Below are 22,015 nucleotides of genomic sequence, written 5' to 3' on the forward strand. Positions count from 1 at the left end.
TAGAGTGCTCCATAATATGATTGTTCATCGATGAGTATATGCATGGGGTCCCTATCTACTGGCCATGTTATATTATCATATGCATGGGATTGTATATCTAGGATATCTATCTATCAGTTGTGGTGTGACACTACTCCAGACTTGGGCATGGGAGCATATTTATATCTCGAGGTCTGTCATTCATGTTGATTTGCAGCCTGGTGAGCCTTATGCTTTTAGGTACATAGCAAGTATAAGACACATGAGTTCGAGTAACACCTTGTATTGGAGACATCAATTGGATGTACTGCAATATTTCATATGGAGACCATACTTAGATTGCCCTGGTTGGGTAGATGATGCAATGCACATGCCTTTCTGCTGACAACAGAGATATTTGATCGGTAGGACTTTTGAGACCCAATGGATTATCGAGATGTATCTTCCAGGGCAAGTACTGAGATAGTTTGGTAAGGTACAGGTGACACCAGTGGTTACCGCTTATTTTTCTCATGTATCTCGAGAGGTATCTGATTGGGGTGTTTGTATTCAGCCACATGTTGCTTCTGTTGAGTTTGATTCTCTTTAGCCATTACTCTGGGGTTGGGGTAGAGGTGCAGAGGATCTAGGAACAACACCTGAGTATGATGCTTGGTTTGCTAGGCACAGGCCCATACCACTTACTGATCCTACTGTTCCAATTATAGCACAATAGATTTGCCATCCTAGACAACGGTTGAGGATAGATGCAGGAGAGAGAGCCAGAGGAGGAGGAGAGGTTGGAGCCAAGGGAGGAGGTGAGGGAGATGAGGGATGAGATGAGGGAGAGGATGCAGACATTGGTGGAGACACTGAGTTGACTATGTTTGTTGTATCATTTGTAATACACTAGTTGAATTGGAGGTGCAAAACATTTCATAGATAAGTGGTCAATCGATACCTAAAGTCCTTTGGAACATTCAACTCAACACACTTAGTGACTCAGATTTACAAATGGAGACGTGAAATTTTTTTGCATTGGTTCTTGAAACTTGGATCTTCTTTTGCCCATGTGTGTACAGATGAGTTAATTCATGCTCTTGTGTTCACTAAAGATCCTTAGCATCCTATATGACTAGCTGCATGGATTATCCTATCTTCAAAAGCATCCTAAATAGAGCTTCGCTACTAGCAAGCCTTGAGAGCTCTGACGAGGTTATAGACTGTAATATCTCAAATATTGCTCCATTGCCAGTAGGCATTCATAGCCTTGATGGAGTTACTTGCATGTTCCCATAGTCAAGATTTTTATCGCACTTGTATGTGTGATATTTTAGTTATATATCATTTCTCTTTTGCCTTGAGATGAATTTGGCATAACTCTTTTTCTTTTTCTTTTCTTGCCTTGTCTTGTAAGTAATGAAACCTACTTGGGTGTGACAATTATAGTGGCGTTGAAGTAGAATTTTAGATTTTTCACTAGTCATATGATCAACTAGGTTTCTAGAATGAATTAGAGATCTTCTTAATATGTTTAAGATATAGCAATTGATAGATTTTGGGTTAACAAGTCTCAAATAGTGAAATCACTACCGAACCATAAGTAAAGCGTCATCATAGGGTAATGTTGAAAATGAACGACCTTAGAACCTCAAATACTTCATGTCCGAATATCTAAGAAAGGAGATGACCCTTGCTTCTCTTGAATGCAAACGAATGATAAAATTGAACAATTGCCTTGTTTTATTGATGTTGCTATATGAAAATGTAGAAACTTTGAGAATGCAATGTATTTTAAAAAGAAACTATATGTAATGCAATGCTTTGAATAATATGATATGCAATGTGGAAAGTAAAACCTAAACTACCCAACCCTTAGGTATAATATCGTTTAAGGTGCATGTTGTTCATAGGGTCAGAGAGTGGATCTCCCTCCATGGTAGCCAAATTATATGCTCCATTGCCTATAACCCTTTTTATGATGAAAGGACCTAGCCAGTTAGGTTCGAATTTCTCTGGCATTTCTCGTTCTGCTAGGTTCCTTTGATTCTCTTTAAGGACTAGATCTCCCTTTTCAAAAGTTCGTGGGTAGACTCTTTTATTATAACTCTGTCTCAGTCTATTTTGATATCCTTGTAGGTGGTTGAATGTTGTTTGTCTTTTTTCATCAAGGGTTTCGAGTTCTTGTAACCTTGCTACCCTATAGTCTTCCTCTGATATGATGTTCTGTAAGGAAACTCTTAGAGATGGTATTTCTATTAAAATGGGGATTATTGCTTCTGTACCATAGACTAAAGAATATGGTGTTGCTCCTATAGGTGTGTGTACTCCTGTTCTATAAGCCCAAAGAGTGGTATTTAACTGGAGATGCCAGTCCCATCCTATGTCAGTGACAACTTTCTTAAGAATTTTCAATATTGTTTTATTTGTAGCCTCTGCTTGTCCATTGCTTTTTGGATAATATGGCATGGAAAATCTCTGTTGTATGTGAAATTTGTCACACAACTCTTTCACTTCTTGGTTTTTAAATGGACGTCCATTATCTGTAACGAGGCACAATGGAATCCTGTATCTACATATAATGTAGTTGAGCATGTATTTTGCTATCTATTTTCTAGTAGTGTATGTAAGAGGAATTGCCTCAACCCATTTGGTAAAGTACTCAGTGGCTGTTAAGATGAACTTGTGCCCATTGGAAGAAGTAGGGTTGATTTTACCCACTAGATCCAATCCCCATTGTGAAAATGGCCCTGGTGATGTAAAGGGTTGAAGATCTTGTGTTGGTGCATGAATGAGGTCTCCATGTATTTGGCATTGTTTACATTTCTGTACATACTTATAAGAATCCTTTTCCATAGTTGGCTAGTAATAACCCGTTCTCGGCAATTTCTTTGACAATGGTGGACCACTTTGGTGAGCCCCACAAATTCCATCATGGACTTCCTTTAAAGCAAGTTGCACTTCATTCTCATCAAATCATCGGAGAAGAGTTTCATCGAAGCCCTTTCTGTACAAAGTATTAGCTATAATGGTGTATCTAGATGCTTGACGAATAAAGGTCTTCTTTTGATTTTAGGACAGATCCGATGACATGTATTGAGTATGTAAATATGTATATCTTTTATTGTACCAAGGTGATTTTGGACCCACAATTGTACATACATATTCTGCTGGAGGAGTCTCATAAGCCGGTAGCATCAACTATTCTATGATGAACTCAAACTGAGTTTTGTTAGTAGGCATATTTAGAAGAGAGCCTATGGTAGCCATTGCATCTGCTGCCTTGTTTTGTATTAATGGGATCTATTCAAAGGTGATTTTGCTGAAGTGTTCTTTGTATTATTCTACTAGCTTCTTATAAGGTATGAGTTTGTCATCCTTCATGTTGTAATCATCATTGGCCTGGTTTACAATCAACTGTGAATCACCATAGACCTGTAACTCTTGTATTCTCCATTGTATAGTTGTACGAAGCCCTATGAGGAGAGCTTCATATTCAGCTATATTGTTTGTGCATTAGAAATTAATCCTAAATGACTTAGGTATAATATCCCCTTGAGGGGTGATGAAAAGAATCCATGCTCTAGATCCATGACTTGTATATGACCCATCAAAATATTATTTCCACATTACAGATGTAGTTAATGTAAACACGGATTTGTTTGGAAATTCTATCAGCAATGGGTGACTGTCCTGTAAAGGAGCCTCTGCTAATTGATCTTCTATAATTTGTCCTTTGATGGATTTTTTGTCTGTGTATTCTATATCAAACTCGCTCAGGATCATAACCCACTTAGCCAATCACTCGGTGAATGTTGCTCTGCTCAATAGGTACTTAGGTGGGTCAAAGCGTGCAATGAGTTGTACCTTATGACTCAACATGTAATTTCTGAGATTTTGGGATGCAAAGATTATTGCTAAGAATGCTCTCTCTATAAGGGTATAATTAAGCTCATAGTCGATCAGAGTCCTAATTATATAATAAATGGCTCGTTCTTTTCCTTTTTCATCATGTTGTGCCAATAGAGCTCCTAGAGCTGAGCTTGTTGCTGATATGTATAAAAATAGAGGTTTTCCTGGAGTAGGGGATATTAACATTGGTGTTTTTAAAAGATAATCTTTCAAAGCCTGGAAAGCTTCTTGGCATTGTTCTGTCCATTTAAAGGTAACTCTTTTTCTGAGTAAATGCTAGAATGGGTGACACTTATCTACCAACTGTGCTATGAGTCTCCTTATGGATTGCACTCTTCCTTGTAACCCTCTTAGTTGTTTAAGTGTTGATGGAGGTTACATATCAATGATTGCCTTGACCTTGGCAGGGTCTATTTCAATTCCTTTATTTGACACTATAAACCCTAACAGTTTACCTGTTGTTATTCCGAACACAAGCTTCTTTGGGTTTATTTTGACATTATACTACTCCAACCAATCAAATATCTGTGCAAGAACTATAAGAAGACCTTCTCTTGTTTGTGATTTAGCCAATATGTCATCCACATAATCTTCCATTATGTTGTGGATCATGTCATGAAACAATGTTGTCATGGCTCTTTGGTATGTTGCTTTGGCATTTTGAGGCCAAATGGCATCACATTCCAGCAGTATGTTCCCCATGGGCATGTAAAGCCCATTTTATGTTGATCTTCTGGTGCAATTTTAATCTGGTTGTATCCTGAAAAACCATCCATTAAGGATAGGATCTCATTTCCAGCTCTTAGGTCAACTATCATATCAATATTTGGTAGTGGGAAGTCATCCTTAGGACAAGCTTTATTTAGATCTCGAAAATTAGTACAAATTCTTATTCCTCCTATGGGCTTAGTCATAGGTACCAAGTTGGATATCCATTCCGTGTAATCAATAGGTCTAATGAAACCTACATCCAACAACTTTTGTAGTTCTATTTTAACCAATAATTCAATACTTGGATGCATTTTTCTCAATTTTTGCTTGTAAGGTTTAACTCCTGGTATCAAAGGTAAATGACGCAACACTAATTCAGAGTCTAAGCTTGGCATATCTACATAGGACCAAACAAAGTTGATAGGTTGTTGCTTGAAAAAATGAATGAACCTATCTTTTTCTTCTTTTCTTAGTGATTTTGCCAGATGGATGTTATGTACAACCTCCCCTTCCGCTATGCTTACTTCTTCTATTTCCTCTATAAGCAATGTTGAACTTTCTCTTTCAATAGGAAGGTTACCTAACTCGCTCTTGCCATTATGGGTAGTTTGATCCTTATCTTCTTGTTACTGCGTCATTTATCTTTCATAACAGGAGTAAATCAACCTATAAAATTTTATTTGAATTCTTTGTCTTTCTTAGAATTCCTTAGTTCAAATCCTTAATCCATTTGTAGATTGTCTTTAAATCTGAAACGCCAAGTTTTAATGATCGGTTTGAACCCCGTGAACTCATTGAACCATTTTGAAGCAGGTTCATAAGGTTCATTTTGGTTCCATAGGTTCTTAGGTGTCTAGGAGGTTTTCATACTAACATTCACTCAAAGTGTTTTGCAGCGGTCCTTTTACAGGTCGTGTTCGGCAATATGTTATATCATCTATCTCTAGGTGGTGAACTCCTTGAACCTAGTTCAAAGGGTTCAGGGGTGTTCAACATGGTTCAAAAGGTCAACAACACTTAACATAGTTAACCCTTTCAAAAGAGAATTTTCCTAGGCACGGCGTATGCCTTGAACTACTTGAACCCCAGTGAAGTCCATTCAGATTGTTCATGCATGGTCAATTCAGGTGGGTCCCATGAGCTAAAAGATATGATGGTGCACTTATTGCCAAGTATGAGGAAGGGCGAACCATATCTCGGGTGACGTCAACTATTTAAGTTTTCAAGGCAAGTAATCATTTCAGGAGCTGGCGGTTACTTCAAAAATACCACCATGCATTCAATGCATGCATGTGATGTCTAATCCAAAATCTTAGCACATTCAAACTGACGATTGGAATTAATGTACTTAATAAGTATGTATCATTGCTTTTGCTATAAGGTATGAAGGGATTAATCCTTTGAAAATTTGTTCTTCATTGTTGTGGAGTCACTTTTCTTGGATAGAAGCTTTGTTTGCTGGTATTCATCAAATTGCTCTCAACTATGAAGGTGAGTTTGTTTCCTATCCTCTCCAGTGATTTTTACCTTCTTTTCCTCTCTCATAATAGAATTTGTAGAGAAAATAAGGCTTGTCATTTATGAATTATGAAGTCTACATTGCACCTTTTTGGGAACATTTTTAGTCTTGCATGCACAGAGCCCATAGTCAGTGATACAAACTTAAAAGGGGAAAGTCTTGAAGTTTTAAAGGAAAGGGTGTTTAAGCGAATTGATGGTTCCTTTGGTCTAGAAATTCTGAGTAGTGGTCTCATAGAGGTGACAACCTTTCCCCCAGCTATCTCTTGCCCAGAACTGGTTAGAGAATGTATTGCCAGGTATGATCCAATTGCTGAAACCATTAGGAGAGATAATGGTGAAATGCTCCTTGCCATTAACCGTGAAGTAATTTCCTCTATTTTTAGACTACCTGATTACTAGTTCTCAAAATTTTCTCCCACCCAATCAATCACTGAATTCAACGCAGATAGAGCCAGGCACCAGAATAATGTAGCAAAATATTGGTTGAAGGTTCCCCAAAGGGGTGGTTCCAGATTTCCTAAGAATCCCAATAAGAACCATATGCTTCCTCACATTCATGATGTCATGTTACTATTGCACTGATTCAGAGGCTCGGTGGAAGCCTACAGTTTTGACGACTAGATTTATTGCTATGTACAGCTGGTATTAGAAGGAAAGCAATACCTCGATTAGGCAGAGCTGATTGTCGATTCCATGAGAGAGCAGTTGAGTATGGCCAAACAGTTTAAGAAGAATTTCTTCATGTCCTCATATCTGATATATTACTTGGCATGTGTTAAGGAGATAGTGGGAATACCTAGGCATCTCACTGAGGGAGACATCTCTGTATATGATTTTTATCCTATGTTACAAAAGGATAATGCCTTGCAAGACTTTAGGAGGGTACATAATGCCTTTGTGTGAGATTTGTGTCACGAATTAAAGAAAATGAAAACCAAGAGGATATTTGAGGATGCACAAGCATTGGTGAAGAGATTTGGTAGCTTCTTTATCTAGTTCCCTCGCTTTTGCTACATAAGAGTAGGCGGTTTTGAGGAAGAGCCTTTCAAGCTTCCTCATTTTTGTTCAGATTGTCTTGTTTTAGCAAAGATTTGTAGGCAGCTGGCTACCGTGATTAAGAAGGCTCAACCCAGGGATAGATGGGAGGATCATTTTCCTATTCAGTTGGGAATTTTATCCTGCAGTTCAATGTCAGATGCTTTGAGCATTGGAGCAGATTTGAAAAACTTCAATTTCTCACTGTACCATGAAATAAAAGGCTTTGACAATAAGGGTTTCTCACGAAGTCTTGGTTTAATGCCATATCTTCTAATTCAACAATTAGAGGACTTCTGGGAAGATTGCAGTGATGAACATGAGGTGTCCAAAAGGGCAAACATGAGAATGGTGTTGGAGCAAGTCATTTCATTGCAGGTAAAGCTTGACATAAATGGGCTTGAAGAATATTATCTAGAGTTGTTTGAACCTGGATACTTAGTCCAAGTTGAAACCGAAGTGTCATGCATTAACTAGGATGGGAAAGAAGAGGACAATATACAACTAAAAACAAAAAGGGTTTTGGAGAGAACTGTAGAATGGATTAGAAGGAAGAAAGTAGCGAAATTAGGCACCAAGTCTAAATCTATGAGAAATAGTGAGGTTACTCTGCATTCACCAAAGTGTTTTTCTAATCTTGCTTCTATGCCTGTTCATGTAGGTAAGGATAAAAAGTGATCTCACATTAAGAACAATCCTAATCTGGCTCTGGACTTCCTTGCTCCTTGACATACCAGGTCATGAAGTGCTGCGCAGAAAAGAATGGACCAAACCAAAGATACAAAGGCAAAGGACAAAATTCTTGATGCTCAGATATTTGAAGTTGAAGATCTTGATAGTGATATTGTTAACACCATGGATTCCCATGCGGTTACCGTAGCCATGACGCCACCCTCTAAAGTGATCAGGGAAACAACTAGTTCAAGTGCAACTCCTAAGTGGCTGACGACTTCGGTAAATAAAAAATGGAGTTTCATTCCCGTGACCATTCCAATTCAGGACATGGTAGTTAAGTACACAAAGAAGGGCCCCAAGCCAAAAAGGTTCAAAACAACTGCTTGACTAGATAACGATGAAGGAACTGGAAAGTGGGTTGCCGAGATTTCCTTATACAAGCCCAAGGACGAAGATAAGGAGGTCAGTGTAGAGGATTTCAAGATCACCAAGGTGGAGCTTGGAAACATGAGTAGGGATTCGGATAAACATTTCTTCCAGGTATCAGCTAAGAAAATGCTGACTAGGTCAGAAAAATACGAGTGGGAGAAGAGAGAGCTAAACTAGCATATAAACATTCTCGCTCAATTCATTGATAGCATCGGTTGCTTTAGAGAACTTCCCATATGCCATGCTATAGAGAACTTTGATCCTACTTCACCAGAGAATAAAAATCTAATGACTCAGGTTCAACGAGCTAAAAGCATTGCAGAGGCTATGGAGAGATGGATTGAAGGAGTAATTAAAGACGGAGAAAAATATATCATAAGCTCCCAGAAGTTATGTGATGAGATACAAAGCCTCATTGCAGAAATTCAGAACTAGATTTCACCATGGGAGAAAGAAGAACATAAATGAGAGAATGTCTTGCCTATGCTCACTAAGATAGAAGAGTATGGAGCCACCAGATTCCTAGTTGGTAAGCGATGAATGCCAACTCTTCATATTGAAGAAGACCATAATGTGATGGGTACTCACCTTCAAATCTGTGATTTCCGATGCCAAGACTTATGTGTATGAACTTCAGGACCTCCAATGCAGTCTAGTTAACGACAACAAAGTGGTTAATCTGGACCACAATTGGCAGTTGGGGATTTGTGGGCTGAACACACAAGATGCGATAAAGTTTTTCAGGCTATACATGGAAAAAATTAAAGCTAAATGCAATTTCACCCTTGAGGATATAACACAAGTCACCTGGATCGAGTCCATAACGTTTGTTGGTAACGATCAGTTACCGAAGCATACCGAAAAGATGGTGAAGCACAGATGGAACAAAGAAGCCACAAAGGCAAAACTCAATGCTATGAAGAATCCAAACCAATCTATAATACAAGAACTTGCAACTGCCCACGACACCCAGAGAAGTGGAGGAGAAGATGACGATGGAAAAGCAACATAATGCGTTGATTAAGGCTCTATTTTTATGTATTTTTCATGATTATGCAAATGAATTCAGGACATCTGTCCCAAATATACTTTGTTGGTTTTCATAAATGATTTGGAGGAGGTAAAGTTTTTAGGGAGACCTCCTCTATTCTAAAGACTATAAATTAGATTAAGATAGACGGAATAAGGGTTAGATTTTGGTTAGAATTTTGTTAGTTTACTTAGTTTTCTTTCTACTTTTAGAAGTTCTGTTTTGTTGAAGGAAGTCATCAGACTTTAGAAATCTGAAATTGAAAAGGAATTATACATGTATTGTTGTGTCTTTGTCACATAATATATATATATATATATATATATAGATAAGATCACGCTGTTTTTGGGAGAAGGAAAACCTTTGAGTTTTGAATCTGTGTAGTGATATATCTTTGCATATATTGATCTAATCAAATGACAGTGATTGCCTTTCCAATGCAGAATATTATTATTATTCTGGGACTCCTTCCGATGAGATTTTAAAAGATATGTGTTTGAAAAGAGATTTTATTTCTCTCATCTATTTTTATTTCTGAACTGTTAAACTGGTGATTTGAACTTTGTTTCGATGATTTCCATTTCTCATGTTGAAGCATTTTGAAGAGCAATTTTTCTCTGAAATATGTATAAATCATTAGCCTCTCATCTAAGAATGAAGTAGGTAGCCTTACGTGCTTTCAGGTTAAAAGTATACCAATTAAAATTAATTAAATTATTCCCTGAATAACTATTGGAGGGAGCTGTACCTATCAAAAATTTAGAGGGAAGTAGTATATGCTACACTTACCCAACTGTTTAGTCAAACTTTGTCTTTTAAAGAAGGTGACAAAGTGTGAAATTAATTAATTTGATGAAAGGCAAAAATCCGTTCACTAATATATTTTTGGTGACTCTGTTGGGGAGACGTAGAACATTCAATAGATCAGCGTGCTACGAGCATGTTAGAATTGAACTCATAATCAACAATATCCACAGGTTTACTTTGTCTGAGACAAATTTCCATAACTCAGGAATATTACTGAGGTTGAAAGAATTGTTTAAAGATCTTAGGAACCCTAGGGACGACAACACTAGATTCTCATCCTTATACCAGATCACAAATGAGAGAGGGAGTAACTGATAGTTATTTTGAAGAATTGCAAAGGTTATCATTTGCCACAAATTTCACTCCCAAGAGGAACGCTAAAAATAGAACTTCCTCTCCTACCAGACCTACTTCTATACCTTCCTCTTCTAGCCACTGGAAAGCACTAATGCTTACTGGAGTTCAAGCCCCTCCCCTTGTAACTATTTACCTTGTTTTCATTATGGCCCAACCATGGGGTGCCGTAGTCAGACCTCTTGCCCTTGGTGCCCATAATCCACTTCCAAAAGGGGCAAGGGATGTTTTACCTAAGTTTAATGGGGATGGAAAAGTCGCGGTTGAAGAACACTTGAATTATTTTAATGTAGCTACTAGGATATTGGTAGTACAACATGAGGATGTGGCTGTTAGGATTTTTGCTCAAACTCTTACCGAGGGGGTAGCAGATTGGTTCAGTCATCTGCAAGCGGGATCTATAACTGATTGGCAAACAATGAAAACTGCTTTTGAGAAATGGTTCAAGAGCACTGATGATGAGCACTCACTATTGGCTCAACTCACACAAATGAAAAAAGAGATTCATGAGCCAATGAGGGACTATGTAGCAAGGTATAATAAGATTATTCATAAAATTCCCCAAGCTAAAAGACCAACTGCTGACAATCAACAATGTTTCTTTTTAAACTCTATGCCTCCCAATGTTGGTTTCCATCTAAGAAGAAGTAGGCCAACCGATCTTGATACTGCACAAAATCAGGCTATAGAACTCAAAGATGACCTAATAACAACTGGGAAATGGAGAAAGGATGTGCAAATTCCTCAAGGTCAACCTCAAGCTTCCACCTCTTCAACTGACCCAGTTGTTCAAAGGCTAGTCAATGACATGATTGCTTTCAAGAGGCAGATACTGAAACCTAGAGTTTCCTACCCACAACCATACCAAGATATAAGCAGAAAATAACCAAACCAGTATAATTATGGATGATCTTTGCAATTGCCTGCTGCCCCGCAAAGATTGAAAATAGAGGCCCCTCCTGATAAGGGTGCTATGTGCTCTTTTCACCTCACTATAGATCATGATGGGAGTTCTTGTCCTGATATGATAAGACATGTTCAAATGAAAAACAAAAAGGATGAACTAGGTGAGTTCACTGAGGTAGAGAAAATTCAAGAGGTACCTGGCGACTCTGGATCATTCTACCTTGAATATGAGTCTGATTCAGAAAGAGGTGGTAATATTTTGGCAACCCTTGAAGATCCTGCATGTGAAATCCTTACAAGAAATCAATGTGCCTCTCAACCTACTCCTTTTGCGAGCTCTTCTAAAGCTAATTTCAAAGGAAAAGACCCCACAAGTAATGGTTTTTCCTCTCATACTAAGACTCCCAAAGTTAAGATTTTACAAAGAAATCTTGAAAGTAAAAATAATTCTTCTTCTTTCTCCTCCTTTGATATAATTGAATTTTGTAAAGCTTCAACTGTTCAACTTTCTATTGCTGAATATTTGAAACTGAACCCGAAGGAACTAGATAAACTGGTCAAGTATGTGAAAGGAGATTCTTCTTCAGAGTCCTCAGTGCATAAATATGTGGGTGATAGTCATTTGTTTACTGCTGAGAAACCTGCATCTATTTCGTGCCCTCCTACTGATTTGGTTAATCCATGTGCTTTTCACAATGCTGAAGATAGACTTGACATTAAAGTTCTGAAACCCGAACCTTTTTACATATATCTTCTCTTGAATGGTCAAAAGCTTAGCAATTATATAATAGATTCAGGAGCATCAGATAACATAATGCCTTCATTTGTTGCTAGGTCTTTAGGTTTAACACTCACTAAGACATTTGGGAGATGTTATTCAATGGATGGGAAGCAGGTCCCTCTTATTGGACAGGTAAAAGATGCTTAGGCAGTTCTAGTAGCATGTCCTGATAAAAGGGTAAAATTGACTATTTTGGTTGCTGACATTCCTACAAGTTATGGGATGCTCTTAAGTAGAACTTTCTATAAAGAGCTTGGAGGTGAAATTAAGATGGACTGGTTAGAAGCTATCATTCCACTTGGGAAATAGAAAATCAAACTTGAACCCGAACCAAAAAATAAATACACAGTCTTTCCCTCTGATAATCCCAAAGCCTAGATTCTATTCCAAGAATGTGAATTTGGAAACTATCTCATCCTTGCACCTAATAAAAAAGAATTTGAAGAAGCAGCTGATGAGCATGGCGAATTGTGGCATATGGAATTTGATAGAAGTTGCGCCAACTCTGGCTCTAGAGCAGGAGTAGTTTTGTTGTCCCCTAATGGTAACATTTTTCCTTTTTCTTTCAAGTTGGATTTCAAGAATACTAATAACACTACAGAGTATGAGGCATTACTGTTAGGATTAAATAAAGCCAAGTGTAAGGGTATTAAACAACTCAAGGTTAAAGGGGATGCGGAGCTGTTGTCAGACAGGTAAAAAATGTCTATTTAGTTAAGAATGATAGATTGAAACATTACAGAAACAGGGTTTGGGATGAGATAGAGTTTTTTGATGCTTTCTCAATTGAAGCTATACCAAGGGATCAAAACACTAGGGTGGATTCATTGGCCATTTCAGCTTCTCTTATGTTACCACACCCAGATTTTAAGGATGATTCTTATAGAATTGAAATGATCTATAGGCCTAGCGTCCCTGATAATGTAAACCATTGGCAAGTATTTGGTACAGATGCTCAGATCAAAGACTTTTTGGAGTGCGTTCATTATTTTTCCCAATCATATTTTGAAGGTTCCAAAGATAGTTGCAAGGAATTTACTCTGGATCCAGGTATTGATTCTGAAAAGAATTTCATTCATATTAAAGGGAACAAAATTCTAAAAGGGCTAGTGACTCTAGAGAGGTTTTTCACCTGAAATGATGTGTACATAGGCAAGAAATCTCCTGAGGATGGCAGGAAAGAAAGTTGTGAAAATATTAATCTTGGTGATGAATCTAATCCTAAAATGGTAACAATTGGCAAATGTTGCTCTTCTGAGGAAAAATAAATACTTAGTGGGCTACTGAAGGAATACATTGATGTATTCACTTGGTCCTATGAGGATTTGAAGGAGTTTAGGAATGGGCATTTTCAACATCAAATTCTGTTGAAGCTCGATGTTTCTCCTTTCAGACAAAAATTGAGAAATTTCAATCCTATGATGGCGGATGCAATTTTTAAAGAGGTAGATAAAATGCTTAAAGACAAAATTATATATCCAATTCATCACTCTACTTGGGTAGCCAATATTGTGCCTGTGAGGAAGAAGAATGGGGAAATTCAGATTTGTGTAGATTTTCACAATCTAAATCAGGCAAGTCTTAAGGATAACTATGCTTTACCCAATATGGATCATATTTTGTAGACAATATCTGGGTCAGAAATGATGTCAATGTTAGATGGTTTTTCTAGTTACAATCAAATTAGTGTTGCAGAGAATGAGCAGCACAAGACAACATTCATCACTCCATGGGGACCATTTGCATATAATCATATGCCATTTGGTTTGATAAATGTCGGAGCAACTTTTTAAAGGACCATGGATTCTTCTTTTAGGGATTTTCGTGACATAATTATTGTTGTTTACCTAGACAACTTGACAGTGTTTTCTAAAGAGAGGAAGAATCATCTCAAAGATCTGAGGGCAGTTCTGCAATGTTGTTGAGAGCATGGAATCTCCTTGAACCCAAAGAAGTCAATTTTTAGTGTAACTGAGGGCAAATTGTTGGGGCATATCATTTCAAAAGAAGGTGTCAAGATTGATCTTGAGAGAGTCAATGTAATTCAACATCTCAGCTTACCTTCAAACCGGACTGGAGTAAGGTCTTTCTTTGGCTAGGTGAATTTCCTAAGACGGTTTGTACCTAAATTTGTAGAAACTACCGAGCATATCATCAGCTTGTTGAGCGAAAGGCATCCTTTCAAATGGACTGAAGAAGCCAAAGAAACTTTTGAAAATGTAAGAGTTTAGTTGCTAATGTACCAACTCTCATCAACCTAGATTTCAAAAAGGATTTCATTATATACTATTATGCCTCAGAACATACAATGTCGGGAATACTGTTACAAGTAGATGAATATGGGATTGAAGCACCTATAGTATTCATGAGCATCCCTCTCAAGAAGCATGAGCTTAAGTATTCACTCTCAGAGAAACACGCCTTTGTTGTGGTTAAAGCTGTAAAACAATTTCGGTACTACATTTTGGACTCTCATTCTATGGTTTTTGTTCCAGATTCTAAAGTGAAAAGCATTTTAACTCAACAAGAAGTCAGACTCAATAAAAGAGTGACATGGGTAACAAAAATTCAGGAATATGATCTAGACATTCGCCCTACAAAGACGGTTAAAGGACAAGGCTTATGCAAATTAATAGTAGAAATTAAGATGGAAACAAAAAAGAGTTACCATTGACCCTATTTATTGGATTGCAAGATACGTGGTTTTTTGATGTAGCCTACTATTTGACTTACAACAACTGCCCAAGTCATTTGTCAGCTAAGGAGAAAAGGAATCTCAAGTTAAAGGCAACTAAGTATGTTATTTGGCAAGATGTTCTGTACAAAAAGGTTTGGATGGTACTTATTTAAGGTGTGTGGATAAGCCTCAACAACAAAAGCTTTTGGGAGTTTATCATGATGAAGCCTGCGACGGGCATTTCTCATCCTTTGTGACTACCTTTAAGATTCTAAGAAATTGCTTTTATTGGCCTGGTATGTTTCAAGATTCATATGTTTATGTTAAGGGATGTGAAAAGTGCCAACTCTTTTCTAGGAAACCACATTTAGCCGCTCTGCCTTCAAGGCCTATAGTAATAGATGAACCCTTCAAACAGTGGGGTATTGATTTCATTGGGCCAATAAATCCTCATTCCAGTGCTGGCCATATGTACATTTTGACAGCAATTGATTATTTTACCAAGTGGGTGGAGGCTATTCCCACTAAAAAGGTGAATTCAGAGGTCGTGTGTAACTTTCTCAAGGATTGCATTCTGGTTTGTTTTGGGGTCCCTCAAAAGATTGTTCCAGATAATGCATCGTATTTCTCCTCAAAAGAACTAACTATGTTTTGCTATGAACATCAAATTTTTCTCTCACATTCCTCTGATTACTTTCCACAAGGTAATGGATTGGTAGAATCAAGCAACAAGAACCTAGTAGCAATTATGAGGAAGCCGATTGATGAAAATGCTCAAAATTGGCATAAGAAGGTATATGAAGCCTTATGGGTGGACAAAATTATGCCTAAAAGAGCCATTAGAATGGCACCTTTTGAGCTTGTGTATGGGATTCACGTGAAACTTTCTTTACCCCTGGAATTGTCAGCAACCAAAATTCAAACAGCAATCAAAGATTCCTTTTTCCAGAATGCTCTAGAGAAGAGGGTTATGTATTTAATGAAGTTAGAGGAAGAAAGAGAGATGTTAGTGGATAGAATTACGGAGCATCATAATAGAGTGAAGAAGATATTTGACATGAGAGCTCGGCCAAGAGGTTTCCTTAAAGGAGATGAAGTACTGTTATGGGATAAAAGGAAAGAACCAAAGGGTGCTCATGGTAAATTTGACTCATTATGGAAAGGCCCATTCAAGATCTGTGAAGTGGTGGGACAAAATTCTTGTAGACTCAACTATTCTGATGGAACGGTTATGCCCTATACCTAGAATGGGCAAGATCTCAAGCTCTACAAACTGTGAAACCTTTGATTAAGAGCTCCTGTATATAGTAGTTCAGGTGTTTTGTTTTGTGTCTGTTGAGGTGTGAGTCTTCTTTTGTTCTCCTATCTATTTTTGGCTATGCAAAATCAGATATTTAGAGTTCTTTGCATTTTCCTTCGCAAAATACGATCCCCAGTCAGAGCCAATGTTACTGCATCATTTATCTTTCATAACAGGAGTAAATCACCCTATACAATTTTATTTGAAGTCCTTATCTTTCTTAGAATTCCTCGGTTCAAATCCTTAATCCGTTCGTAGATTGTCTTTAAATCTAAAACGCCAAGTTTTAATGATCGGTTTGAACCCCGTGAACTCATTGAACCATTTGAAGCAAGTTCATAAGGTTCATTTTGGTTCCATAGGTTCTTAGGTGTCTAGGAGGTTTTCATACTAACATTCACTAAAAGTGTTCTGTAGCGGTTCTTTTACGGGTCATGTTCGGCAATGTGTTATATCATCTCTCTCCAGGCGGTGAACTCCTTGAAGCTAGTTCAAAGGGTTCGGGGGTGTTCAACATGTTCAACACAGTTCAAAAGGTCAACAACACTTAACATAGTTAACCCTTTCAGAAGAGAATTTTCCTGGGCGTGGTGTACTCCTTGAACTACTTGAACCCCAACGAAGTCTATTCAGATTGTTCATACATGTTCAAATCAGGTGGGTCCCATGAGCTAAAAGATATGATGGTGCACTTATTGCCAAGTATGAGGAAGGGCAAACCATATCTCGGGTGACATCAACTTTTTCAGTTTTCAAGGCAAGTAATCATTTCAGGAACTGGCGGTTACTTCAAAAATGCCGCCATACATTCAATGCATGCGTGCGATGTCCAATACACAAGATCAACACATTTAAACTAACGATTGGAATTAATGCACTTAATAAGTACATATCATTTCTTTTTCTATAAGGTATGAAGGGATTAATCCTTTAAAAATTTGTTCTTCATTGTTGCGAAGTCACTTTTCTTGGATAGAAGGTTTGTTTGTTGGTAGTCGTCAGATTGCTCTCAACTATAAAGGTGAGTATGTTTCCTATCCTCTCCAGTGATTTTTACCTACTTTTCCTCTCTCATAATAAAATTTGCTGATAAAATAAGGCTTTTCATTTATGAATTATGAAGTCTACATTGCACCTTTTTGGGAACATTTTTAGTCTTGCATGCATAGAGCCCATAGTTAGTGATACAGACTTAAAAGGGGAAAGTCTTGAAGTTTTAAAGGAAAGGGTGTTCAAGGGAATTGATGGTTCCTTTGGTCTGGAAATTCTTAGTAGTTGTCTCATAGAGGCGGTAGCCTTTCCCCCAGCTATCCCTTGCCCATAACTAGTTAGAGAATGTATTGCTAGGTATGATCCAATTGCCGAAACCATCAGGAGAGATAATGGTAAAACCCTTCTTGCCATTAACCATGAAGTAATTTCCTCTATTTTCAGACTACCTGATTACCAGTTCTTGAACTTTTCTCTTGCCCAATCAATCACTGAGTTCAATGTAGATAGAGCTAGGCACCGAAATAATGTAGCAAAATATTGGTTGAAGGTTCCCCAAAGGGGTGGTTCTTGATTGCCCAAGAATCCCAACAAGAACCATATGCTTCCTCACATTCATGATGTCATGTTACTATTGCACCAAGTCAGAGGCTCAACGGAAGCCTACAGTTTCAACGACTGGATTTATTGCTATGTGCAGCTGGTATTAGAAGGAAAGCAATACCTCAATTGGGCAGAGCTGATTGTCGATTCCATGAGGGAGTAGTTGAGTATGGCCAAATAGTTTAAGTAAAATTTCTTCATGTCCTCATATCTGATATATTGCTTGGCATGTGTTAAGGAGATAGTGGGAATACCTAGGTAGCTCACTAAGGGAGACATCTTTGTATATGATTTTTACCCTATGTTACAAAAGGATAATGCCTTGCAAGACTTTAGGAGGGTACATAATGCCTTCGTGTGAGATTTGTGTCATGAATTAAAGAACATGAAAACCAAGAGGATTTTTGAGGATGCATAGGCATTGGTGAAGAGATTTGGTAGCTTCTTTATCCAGTTCCCTCACTTTTGCTACATAAGAGTAGGCGGTTTTGAGGAAGAGCCTTTCAAGCTTCCTCATTTTTTTCAGATTGTTTTGTTTTAGTAGAGATTTGTAGGCAGCTGGCTATCATGATTAAGAAGGCTTAGCCCAGGGATAGATGGGAGGATCATTTTCCTATTCAGTTGGGAATTTTATCCTGCAGTTCAATGTCAGATGCTTTGAGCATTGGAGCGGATTTGAAAAACTTCAATTTCTAACTGTACCATGAAAGAAAAGGCTTTGACAATAAGGGTTTCTCATGAAGTCTTGGTCTAATGCCGTATCTCCCAATTCCACAATTAGAGGACTTCTAGGAAGATTGCAGTGATGAACTCGAGGTGTTCAAAAGGGTAAACATGAGAATGGTGTTGGAGCAAGTCATTTCATTGCAGGTAAAGCTTGACATAAATGGGCTTGAAGAAGATTATCTAGAGTTGTTTGAACCTGGATACTTAGTCCAAGTTGAAACCGAAGTGTCCTACATCAACTGGGATGGGGAAGAAGAGGATGATATATAGCTAAAAAAAAAAAGGGTTTTGGAGAGAATCGTAGAATGGGTTGAAGGAAGAATGCGGCGAAATTAGGCGCCTAGTCTAAATCTGTGAGAAATAGTGAGGTCACTCTTGGCTCACCAAAGTGTTTTTCTAATCTTTCTTCTATGCCTGTTCATGTAGGTAAGGATAAAAAGCCATCTCACTTTAAGAACAAGCCTAATTCGGCTCTGGACTTCCCTGCTCCTCAACATACCAGGTCACGAAGTGCTACGCAGAAAAGAATGGACCAAACCAAAGATACAGAGGCGAAGGACAAAATTATTGATGCTCAGATATTTGAAGTTGAAGATCTTGATAGTGATATTGTTAACACCATGGATTCCCATGTAGTTACCATAGCCATGACGCCACCCTCTAAAGTGATCGAGGAAACAGCCAGTTCAAGTGCAACTCCTAAGTGGTTGACCACTTCGGTAAACAAAAAATGGAGTTTCATTCCCGTGACCATTCCAATTCAGGACATGGTAGTTAAGTATAGAGAAAAGGGCCCCAAGCCAAAAAGGTCCAAAACAACTGCTTGACTGGATAACGATGAAGGAACTGGAAAGTGGGTTGCCGAGATTTCCTCATACAAGCCCAAGGACAAAGATAAGGAGGTCAATGTAGAGGATTTTGAGATCACCAAGGTGGAGCTCAAAAACATGAGTAGGGATTCAGATAATCATTTCTTCCTGGTATCGGCTAAGAAAATGTTGACTAGGTCAGAAAAATACAGGCAGGACAAGAGAGAGCTAAAGCAACATATAAACATTCTTGCTCAATTCATTGATAGCATCGGTTTCTTTGGAGCACTTTCCATATCCCACGCTACAGAGAAATTTGATCCTACTTCACCAGAGAATAAAAAGCTAATGAGTCAGGTTCAATGAACTAAAAGCATTGCAGAGGCTGTGGAGAGATGGATCAAAGGAGTAATTAAAGACGGAGAAAAATATATCACAAGCTCCCAGAAGTTATGTGATGAGACATAGAGCCTCATTGCAGAAATTTAGAACTAGATTTGGCCATGGGAGAATGTATTTCCTATGCTTACTAAGATAGAAGAATATGGAGCCACCAGATTCTTGACAAAGCATTCAATCAAGTTGGTAAGCGATGAATGCCAACTCTTCATATTGAAGAAGACCATAATGTGGCGGGTACTCACCTTCAAATCTATGATTTCCGATTGCAATACTTTTGTGTATGAACTTCAAGACCTCCAATGCAGTCTAGTTAATGACAACAAAGTGGTTAATCCAGACCATGATTGGCAGTTGGGGATTTATGGGCTAAACACACAGGATGCAATAAAGGCTTTCAGGCTATACATGGAGAAAATTAAAGCTAAAGGAAATTTCACCCCTGAGGATATAACACAAGTCACCTGGATCGAGTCCATGATAATTGTCAGTAACGATTAGTTACCAAAGCATACCAAAAAGATGGTGAAGCACAGATGGAACAAAGAAGTTGCAAAGGCAAAACTCAACGCTATGAAGAATTTGAACCAATCTATAATATAGGAACTTGCAACTTCCCATGACGCCCAGAGAAGCGGAGGAGAGGATGATGGTGGAAAAGCAACATAACACATTGATTAAGGCTCTGTTTTTATGTATTTTTCATGATTATGCAAATGACTTTAGGACATCTGTCCCAAATATACTTTGTTGGTTTTCATAACTAATTCGAAGGAGGCTGAATTTTCAGAGAGACCTCCTTTTTTCTAAATACTATAAATTAGATTAAGATAGACGAAATAAGGGTTAGATTTTGGTTAGAATTTTGTTAGTTTACTTAATTTTCTTTCTGTTTTTAGAAGTTCTATTTTGTTGAAGGAAGTCATCAGACTTTAGAAATCTGAAATTGAAAAGGATTTATACATGTATTGTTGTGTCTTTGTCACATTATATATATATATATATATATTATATCATGTTGTTTTTGGGAGAAGGAAAACCTTTGATTTTTGAATCTGTGTAGTGATATATCTTTGCATATATTGATCTAATGAAACGACAGTGATCACCTTTCCAATGTAGAATATTATTATTATTCTGGGACTCCTTCCTGTGAGATTTTAAAAGATATGTGTGTGAAAAGAGATTTTATTTCTCTTATCTGTTTTTATTTTTGAACTGTTTAAACTGGTGATTTGAACTTTGTTTTGATCATTTCCATTTCTCATGTTGAAGCATTTTGAAGAGAAATTTTTCTCTAAAATATGTATAAATCATTAGCCTCTCATCTAAGAATGAAGTAGGTAGCCTTACATGCTTTCAGGTTAAAAGTATACCAATTAAAATTAATTAGATTATTCCCTGAATAACTAATGGAGGGAGCTGTACCTATCAAAAATTCAGAGGGAAGTAGTATATGCTACACTTACCCAACTGTTTAGTCAAACTTTGTCTTTTAAAGAAGGCGATAGAGTGTGAAATTAATTAATTTGAATAAAGGCAAAAATCTGTTCACTAACACTTCTATTGCATAAGAACTTTCTTCTCCAAAGTATGTTGATCTATCTAGGTCTACAACAAACCTTGCTTTGTGATCACCTTACAGAAATCCCTCTCTGACTCCAAGAAATTTTGAAATTGCTTTGTCATTTTCAAACCAATCCAGTGTTGGTTTTCCTTCTTGCCCCCAATCAATCAAGTGTGAATGTACCGGGGGTAAATCTTTACTCCTTTCTATAGTAGACTCTGATAACATGAAGACGATTGTTTGGATGACTTTGTTTATTTTCATCTTGTATAAGCTTTATTTGATATTTTAATATTACACTTGTTGGTGGGCTCGAATCATGGAGTGATAAGATCTTGTAGTCGTGAGAGTCTGTCTCACATTCAATATATGTTTCATCATATGATCTATCATCACTCATTTATTCTTGTTCCTGCCACTGATTCTGGTGTAGATGGACTGGTCTTCTTTGGACATTAGTTACCCTTCTTAAGCTTGGTATAAGCCTTTGCATTCTTTCTTCATCTGATTCGTTTGGTTGAGCATGAGTCATTTCTCATGGTAGAAGTAGTGACAATAACCATGGACGAGATTCAGCTGGTGGTGGTAAACCTGCCTCTGTTGCAACATTAGCTTGTACTATTGTGTCAACAACTACATCATTTTGTGATTCAGTGCTTGGTTCTTGCAGGAGTTGTCTCATGTCTTCCTCATCTGATTCCACACTAGGTGATGTGGATACTTGATTACTTGTTTGAGATGAAGATCGAAGCACCTACGTGGAAAAATCCCTTTGTGGTTTATAGTTTGACGGTTTCATTGGTCTATTTAGTATATCAAGAGTGT

The sequence above is a fragment of the Cryptomeria japonica genome, chromosome 3, assembly GCF_030272615.1.
Source record: "Cryptomeria japonica chromosome 3, Sugi_1.0, whole genome shotgun sequence".
In the NCBI taxonomy this organism is placed as follows: domain Eukaryota; kingdom Viridiplantae; phylum Streptophyta; class Pinopsida; order Cupressales; family Cupressaceae; genus Cryptomeria; species Cryptomeria japonica.